This window comes from Syngnathus floridae, unplaced genomic scaffold (genome assembly GCF_059516105.1).
Source record: "Syngnathus floridae isolate MCC-2025c unplaced genomic scaffold, RoL_Sflo_1.0 HiC_scaffold_30, whole genome shotgun sequence".
Lineage (NCBI taxonomy): Eukaryota > Metazoa > Chordata > Actinopteri > Syngnathiformes > Syngnathidae > Syngnathus > Syngnathus floridae.
The window spans coordinates 7501-15769 of NW_028284059.1; positions in this window are offsets into that span (position 1 = coordinate 7501).

An 8269-nucleotide genomic window follows, 5' to 3' on the forward strand; every position below is an offset into this window, starting at 1 on the left:
GCCCGGCCTGTGTTTAAGGAGGCGGCCGGTCCTCCCATTCTGCCAGTGTTCCTTGGACTTTGAATATTTCAAAGTCTTTCCGCCCAACATTCGCATATTTTTCGCCCGGCCTGTGTTTAAGGAGGCGGCCGGTCCTCCCATTCTGCCAGTGTTCCTTGGACTTTGAATATTTCAAAGTCTTTCCGCTCCGGGCTAGGGCGGGTGAGGTCGTCTCGAACCACGTGCCTGAAGGCCGCCTCGCGCCGGATGCAGGCCCCGCTCTGTCGTGCGGTGTGACCGTCCAACGCGGGCATCGCTAGATTAGCCGTGGCCACGATCCTTCCACACCGCGAGCCTTTCGCCCTCGGCCGGTGTCGGTCAACGTGTGGGTTTGGGGGGAAGGACGGCTGCCGGGAGCAGACAGCCGTCCCCGGGTGGGGTGTACAGTCCCTTCACCGCGGCCGCCGGGAGCAGACGGCCGTCGAGCGATTCTGCCATTGTTCCTAGGACTTTGTACATTTTAAAGACCCTCCGCGCGGGCCGCTGATCCCGCTCGGTCGCTCCGGCCTGTGTTTAAGGAGGCGGCCGGTCCTCCCATTCTGCCAGTGTTCCTTGGACTTTGAATATTTCAAAGTCTTTCCGCTCCGGGCTAGGGCGGGTGAGGTCGTCTCGAACCACGTGCCTGAAGGCCGCCTCACGCCGGATGCAGGCCCCGCTCTGTCGTGCGGTGTGACCGTCCAACGTGGGCATCGCTAGATTAGCCGTGGCCACGATCCTTCCACACCGCGAGCCTTTCGCCCTCGGCTGATGTTCGGCCAACGTGTGGGGAGGGGGGGAAGGACGGCTGCCGGGAGCAGACAGCCGTCCCCGGGTGGGGTGTACAGTCCCTTCACCGCGGCCGCCGGGAGCAGACGGCCGTCGAGCGATTCTGCCATTGTTCCTAGGACTTTGTACATTTTAAAGACCCTCCGCGCGGGCCGCTGATCCCGCTCCGTCTCTCCGGCCTGTGTTTAAGGAGGCGGCCGGTCCTCCCATTCTGCCATTGTTCCTTGGACTTGTAAAAGTCTTTCCGCTCCGGGCTAGGGCGGGTGAGGTCGTCTCGAACCACGTGCCTGAAGGCCGCCTCGCGCCGGATGCAGGCCCCGCTCTGTCGTGCGGTGTGACCGTCCAACGCGGGCATCGCTAGATTAGCCGTGGCCACGATCCTTCCACACCGCGAGCCTTTCGCCCTCGGCTGATGTTCGGCCAACGTGTGGGGAGGGGGTTATGGACGGCTGCCGGGAGCAGACAGCCGTCCCCGGGAGGGGAGACTTCACGGCGGCCGCCGGGAGCAGACGGCCGTCGAGAGATTCTGCCAGTGTGTTCCTTGGACTTTGAAAAGTCTTTCCGCTCCGGGCTAGGGCGGGTGAGGTCGCCTCGAACCACGTGCCTGAAGGCCGCCTCGCGCCGGATGCAGGCCCCGCTCTGTCGTGCGGTGTGACCGTCCAACGCGGGCATCGCTAGATTAGCCGTGGCCACGATCCTTCCACACCGCGAGCCTTTCGCCCTCGGCCGGTGTTCGCTCAATGCGCGGGCCGCTGATCCCGCTCCATCTCTCCGGCCTGTGTTTAAGGAGGCGGCCGGTCCTCCCATTCTGCCATTGTTCCTTGGACTTGTAAAAGTCTTTCCGCTCCGGGCTAGGGCGGGTGAGGTCGTCTCGAACCACGTGCCTGAAGGCCGCCTCGCGCCGGATGCAGGCCCCGCTCTGTCGTGCGGTGTGACCGTCCAACGCGGGCATCGCTAGATTAGCCGTGGCCACGATCCTTCCACACCGCGAGCCTTTCGCCCTCGGCTGGTGTTCGGCCAACGTGTGGGGAGGGGGTTAAGGACGGCTGCCGGGAGCAGACAGCCGTCCCCGGGAGGGGAGACTTCACGGCGGCCGCCGGGAGCAGACGGCCGTCGAGCGATTCTGCCAGCGTTCCTTGTACTTTGAATATTTCACAGCCGTGCTCGCACTTAGGAAATTTTCGAGCGCTGTGGCACTTAGAAATTTTTCGTCAAGAGAGGCACTTAGACATTTTTCGTCAAGAGAGGCACTTAGAAAATTTTTCTCTCTCTCTCTGTGTGCCTTCCAGGGTGCTGTGCAACCCTGCGTGTTGTGTTCCCACCGAGCAAGGGGCGCTGCTGGCGGCCATGACCAAGCGCTCGGCACCGGGCCCTTTCATTTTGTGGGGTAAATTATGCGCCCCCCATGCTCGTTCTGACTATATTTTGCGAAAGGGGGGTAAATCGTTGATGAGTACGCTGACTAGGGGGACCATTTAGCGTACTCTGGCGCACCTGAAGACCAAAGTTGGTACTGCACCCTCCCCCTGGTACCCCAGCCCCTGGTACCTAAAGAGGGAGAGGCCGAATTTTCGCTTTTTGGGGCCGACCGAGGGAACCAGCCGAGGCGGACACTTTTCGGCTCAAGAGCCGTTGGCACTTAGAAAAAATTCGCACAAGTTGGCAGGGCTACCAGGGGAAGAGGCCGAATTTTCGCTTTTGAAGGCCGACCGCGGGAACCAGCCGAGGCGGACACTTTTCGGCTCAAGAGCCGTTGGCACTTAGAAAATATTTGCCAAACTTGGCTTGACTTCCAGGAGAAGAGGCCGAATTTTCACTTTTGGTGGCCGACCTGGGGAACCAGCCGAGGCGGACACTTTTCGGCTCAAGAGCCGTTGGCACTTAGAAAATATTTGCCAAACTTGGCTTGACTTCCAGGAGAAGAGGCCGAATTTTCACTTTTGGTGGCCGTTATGGGGAACCAGCCGAGGCGGACACTTTTCGGCTCAAGAGCCGTTGGCACTTAGAAAATATTTGCCAAACATGGCTTGACTTCCAGGAGAAGAGGCCGAATTTTCACTTTTGGTGGCCGTTATGGGGAACCAGCCGAGGCGGACACTTTACGCTGGTTGAGTCGTTGGCACTTAGAAAATATTTGCCAAACTTGGCTTGACTTCCAGGAGAAGAGGCCGAATTTTCACTTTTGGTGGCCGACCTGGGGAACCAGCCGAGGCGGACACTTTACGCTGGTTGAGTCGTTGGCACTTAGAAAATATCTGCCAAACTTGGCTTGACTTCCAGGAGAAGAGGCCGAATTTTCACTTTTGGTGACCGACCTGGGGAACCAGCCGAGGCGGACACTTTACGCTGGTTGAGTCGTTGGCACTTAGAAAATATTTGCCAAACTTGGCTTGACTTCCAGGAGAAGAGGCCGAATTTTCACTTTTGGTGGCCGACCTGGGGAACCAGCCGAGGCGGACACTTACGCTGGTTGAGTCGTTGGCACTTAGAAAATATTCGCCAAACTTGGCAAGACTTCCAGGAGAAGAGGCCGAATTTTCACTTTTGGTGGCCGACCTGGGGAACCAGCCGAGGCGGACACTTTACGCTGGTTGAGTCGTTGGCACTTAGAAAATATTTGCCAAACTTGGCTTGACTTCCAGGAGAAGAGGCCGAATTTTCACTTTTCATGGCCGTTATGGGGAACCAGCCGAGGCGGACACTTTGCGCTGGTTGAGTCGTTGGCACTTAGAAAATATTTGCCAAACTTGGCTTGACTTCCAGGAGAAGAGGCCGAATTTTCACTTTTGGTGGCCGTTATGGGGAACCAGCCGAGGCGGACACTTTAGGCTGGTTGAGTCGTTGGCACTCAGAAAATATTCGCCAAACTTGGCCAGACTTCCAGGAGAAGAGGCCGAATTTTCACTTTTGGTGACCGACCTGGGGAACCAGCCGAGGCGGACACTTTACGCTGGTTGAGTCGTTGGCACTTAGAAAATATTTGCCAAACTTGGCTTGACTTCCAGGAGAAGAGGCCGAATTTTCACTTTTGGTGGCCGACCTGGGGAACCAGCCGAGGCGGACACTTTACGCTGGTTGAGTCGTTGGCACTTAGAAAATATTCGCCAAACTTGGCAAGACTTCCAGGAGAAGAGGCCGAATTTTCACTTTTGGTGGCCGACCTGGGGAACCAGCCGAGGCGGACACTTTACGCTGGTTGAGTCGTTGGCACTTAGAAAATATTTGCCAAACTTGGCTTGACTTCCAGGAGAAGAGGCCGAATTTTCACTTTTCATGGCCGTTATGGGGAACCAGCCGAGGCGGACACTTTTCGGCTCAAGAGCCGTTGGCACTTAGAAAATATTTGCCAAACATGGCTTGACTTCCAGGAGAAGAGGCCGAATTTTCACTTTTGGTGGCCGTTATGGGGAACCAGCCGAGGCGGACACTTTACGCTGGTTGAGTCGTTGGCACTTAGAAAATATTTGCCAAACTTGGCTTGACTTCCAGGAGAAGAGGCCGAATTTTCACTTTTGGTGGCCGACCTGGGGAACCAGCCGAGGCGGACACTTTACGCTGGTTGAGTCGTTGGCACTTAGAAAATATTCGCCAAACTTGGCCAGACTTCCAGGAGAAGAGGCCGAATTTTCACTTGTTGTGGCCGTTATGGGGAACCAGCCGAGGCGGACACTTTACGCTGGTTGGGTCGTTGGCACTTAGAAAATATTCGCCAAACTTGGCCAGACTTCCAGGAGAAGAGGCCGAATTTTCACTTGTTGTGGCCGTTATGGGGAACCAGCCGAGGCGGACACTTTACGCTGGTTGGGTCGTTGGCACTTAGAAAATATTCGCCAAACTTGGCCAGACTTCCAGGAGAAGAGGCCGAATTTTCACTTGTTGTGGCCGTTATGGGGAACCAGCCGAGGCGGACACTTTACGCTGGTTGGGTCGTTGGCACTTAGAAAATATTCGCCAAACTTGGCTTGACTTCCAGGAGAAGAGGCCGAATTTTCACTTATGGTGGCCGTTATGGGGAACCAGCCGAGGCGGACACTTTACGCTGGTCGAGTCGTTGGCACTTAGAAAATATTCGCCAAACTTGGCCAGACTTCCAGGAGAAGAGGCCGAATTTTCACTTGTTCTGGCCGACCTGGGGAACCAGACGAGGCGGACACATCACCCCGCAAGTGCCGTTGGCACTTTGAAAATATTCGCCAAACTTGGCCAGACTTCCAGGAGAAGAGGCCGAATTTTCACTTGTTCTGGCCGACCTGGGGAACCAGACGAGGCGGACACATCACCCCGCAAGTGCCGATGGCACTTAGAAAATATTCGCCAAACTTGGCCGGACTTCCAGGAGAAGAGGCCGAATTTTCGCTTTTTCTGGCCGACCTGGGGAACCAGACGAGGCGGACACATCACCCCGCAAGTGCCGTTGGCACTTTGAAAATATTCGCCAAACTTGGCCGGACTTCCAGGAGAAGAGGCCGAATTTTCACTTGTTCTGGCCGACCTGGGGAACCAGACGAGGCGGACACATCACCCCGCAAGTGCCGTTGGCACTTTGAAAATATTCGCCAAACTTGGCCGGACTTCCAGGAGAAGAGGCCGAATTTTCACTTTTTCTGGCCGACCTGGGGAACCAGACGAGGCGGACACATCACCCCGCAAGTGCCGTTGGCACTTTGAAAATATTCGAAACTTCCATCAAACACACATCGGCTTTTTCGCCGTCGCTGTCCGGCCTGGGCACCATCGTGGCTCGGACAGTTCGTGTGCCAGCTTCCGTTGGCACTTAGAACATTTTTCAAAATAAAAATAAACAGTCCTGCACATACGTGCCGACTATATTTTGCGAAAGGGGAGTAAACCGATGAGTACACTAACTAGGGGGACCAACAGACCGTAGTGGTCTCCCCTGGTACCTAAATGCATACCCCTGGTACCTCAGCGACTACCCCTGGTACCTAAATGCGTACCCCTGGTACCTCAGAGAGGCCGAATTTTCACATTCCGTGGCCGAACTAGGGAACCGGACGAGGCGGACACTTTTCCGGGAGAGACCCGATGGCACTTAGAAAATTTTCGCTCAAGTTGGCAGGACTTCCAGAGCAAGAGGCCGAATTTTCACATTATGTGGCCGAACTAGGGAACCGGACGAGTCGGACACTTTTCCGGGCAAGACCCGATGGCACTTAGAAAATATTCGCTCAAGTTGGCAGGACTTCCAGAGCAAGAGGCCGAATTTTCACATTATGTGGCCGAACTAGGGAACCGGACGAGTCGGACACTTTTCCGGGCAAGACCCGATGGCACTTAGAAAATTTTCGCTCAAGTTGGCAGGACTTCCAGAGCAAGAGGCCGAATTTTCACATTATGTGGCCGAACTAGGGAACCGGACGAGTCGGACACTTTTCCGGGCAAGACCCGATGGCACTTAGAAAATATTCGCTCAAGTTGGCAGGACTTCCAGAGCGAGAGGCCGAATTTTCGCTCGTTCGGGCCGACTCGGGGAACCAGCCGAGTCGGACACTTTTCCGGGCAAGACCCGATGGCACTTAGAAAATATTCGCTCAAGTTGGCAGGACTTCCAGGCGAAGAGGCCGAATTTTCACATTATGTGGCCGAACTAGGGAACCAGCCGAGTCGGACACTTTTCCGGGCAAGACCCGATGGCACTTAGAAAATATTCGCTCAAGTTGGCAGGACTTCCAGGCGAAGAGGCCGAATTTTCGCTCGTTCGGGCCGACTCGGGGAACCAGCCGAGTCGGACACTTTTCCGGGCAAGACCCGATGGCACTTAGAAAATATTCGCTCAAGTTGGCAGGACTTCCAGAGCAAGAGGCTGAATTTTCTCTTTCTCTGGCCGACTCGGGGAACCAGCCGAGTCGGACACTTTTCCGGGCAAGACCCGATGGCACTTAGAAAATATTCGCTCAAGTTGGCAGGACTTCCAGAGCAAGAGGCCGAATTTTCACATTCCGTGGCCGACTCGGGGAACCAGCCGAGTCGGACACTTTTCCGGGCAAGACCCGATGGCACTTAGAAAATATTCGCTCAAGTTGGCAGGACTTCCAGAGCAAGAGGTCGAATTTTCGCTCGTTCGGGCCGACTCGGGGAACCAGCCGAGTCGGACACTTTTCCGGGCAAGACCCGATGGCACTTAGAAAATATTCGCTCAAGTTGGCAGGACTTCCAGAGCAAGAGGCCGAATTTTCACATTATGTGGCCGAACTAGGGAACCAGCCGAGTCGGACACTTTTCCGGGCAAGACCCGATGGCACTTAGAAAATATTCGCTCAAGTTGGCAGGACTTCCAGAGCGAGAGGCCGAATTTTCACTCGTTCGGACCGACTCGGGGAACCAGCCGAGTCGGACACTTTTCCGGGCAAGACCCGATGGCACTTAGAAAATATTCGCTCAAGTTGGCAGGACTTCCAGGCGAAGAGGCCGAATTTTCACATTATGTGGCCGAACTAGGGAACCAGCCGAGTCGGACACTTTTCCGGGCAAGACCCGATGGCACTTAGAAAATATTCGCTCAAGTTGGCAGGACTTCCAGGCGAAGAGGCCGAATTTTCGCTCGTTCGGGCCGACTCGGGGAACCAGCCGAGTCGGACACTTTTCCGGGCAAGACCCGATGGCACTTAGAAAATATTCGCTCAAGTTGGCAGGACTTCCAGAGCGAGAGGCCGGATTTTCGCTCGTTCGGGCCGACTCGGGGAACCAGCCGAGTCGGACACTTTTCCGGGCAAGACCCGATGGCACTTAGAAAATATTCGCTCAAGTTGGCAGGACTTCCAGAGCAAGAGGCCGAATTTTCACATTATGTGGCCGAACTAGGGAACCGGACGAGTCGGACACTTTTCCGGGCAAGACCCGATGGCACTTAGAAAATTTTCGCTCAAGTTGGCAGGACTTCCAGAGCAAGAGGCCGAATTTTCACATTATGTGGCCGAACTAGGGAACCGGACGAGTCGGACACTTTTCCGGGCAAGACCCGATGGCACTTAGAAAATATTCGCTCAAGTTGGCAGGACTTCCAGAGCGAGAGGCCGAATTTTCGCTCGTTCGGGCCGACTCGGGGAACCAGCCGAGTCGGACACTTTTCCGGGCAAGACCCGATGGCACTTAGAAAATATTCGCTCAAGTTGGCAGGACTTCCAGGCGAAGAGGCCGAATTTTCACATTATGTGGCCGAACTAGGGAACCAGCCGAGTCGGACACTTTTCCGGGCAAGACCCGATGGCACTTAGAAAATATTCGCTCAAGTTGGCAGGACTTCCAGGCGAAGAGGCCGAATTTTCGCTCGTTCGGGCCGACTCGGGGAACCAGCCGAGTCGGACACTTTTCCGGGCAAGACCCGATGGCACTTAGAAAATATTCGCTCAAGTTGGCAGGACTTCCAGAGCAAGAGGCTGAATTTTCTCTTTCTCTGGCCGACTCGGGGAACCAGCCGAGTCGGACACTTTTCCGGGCAAGACCC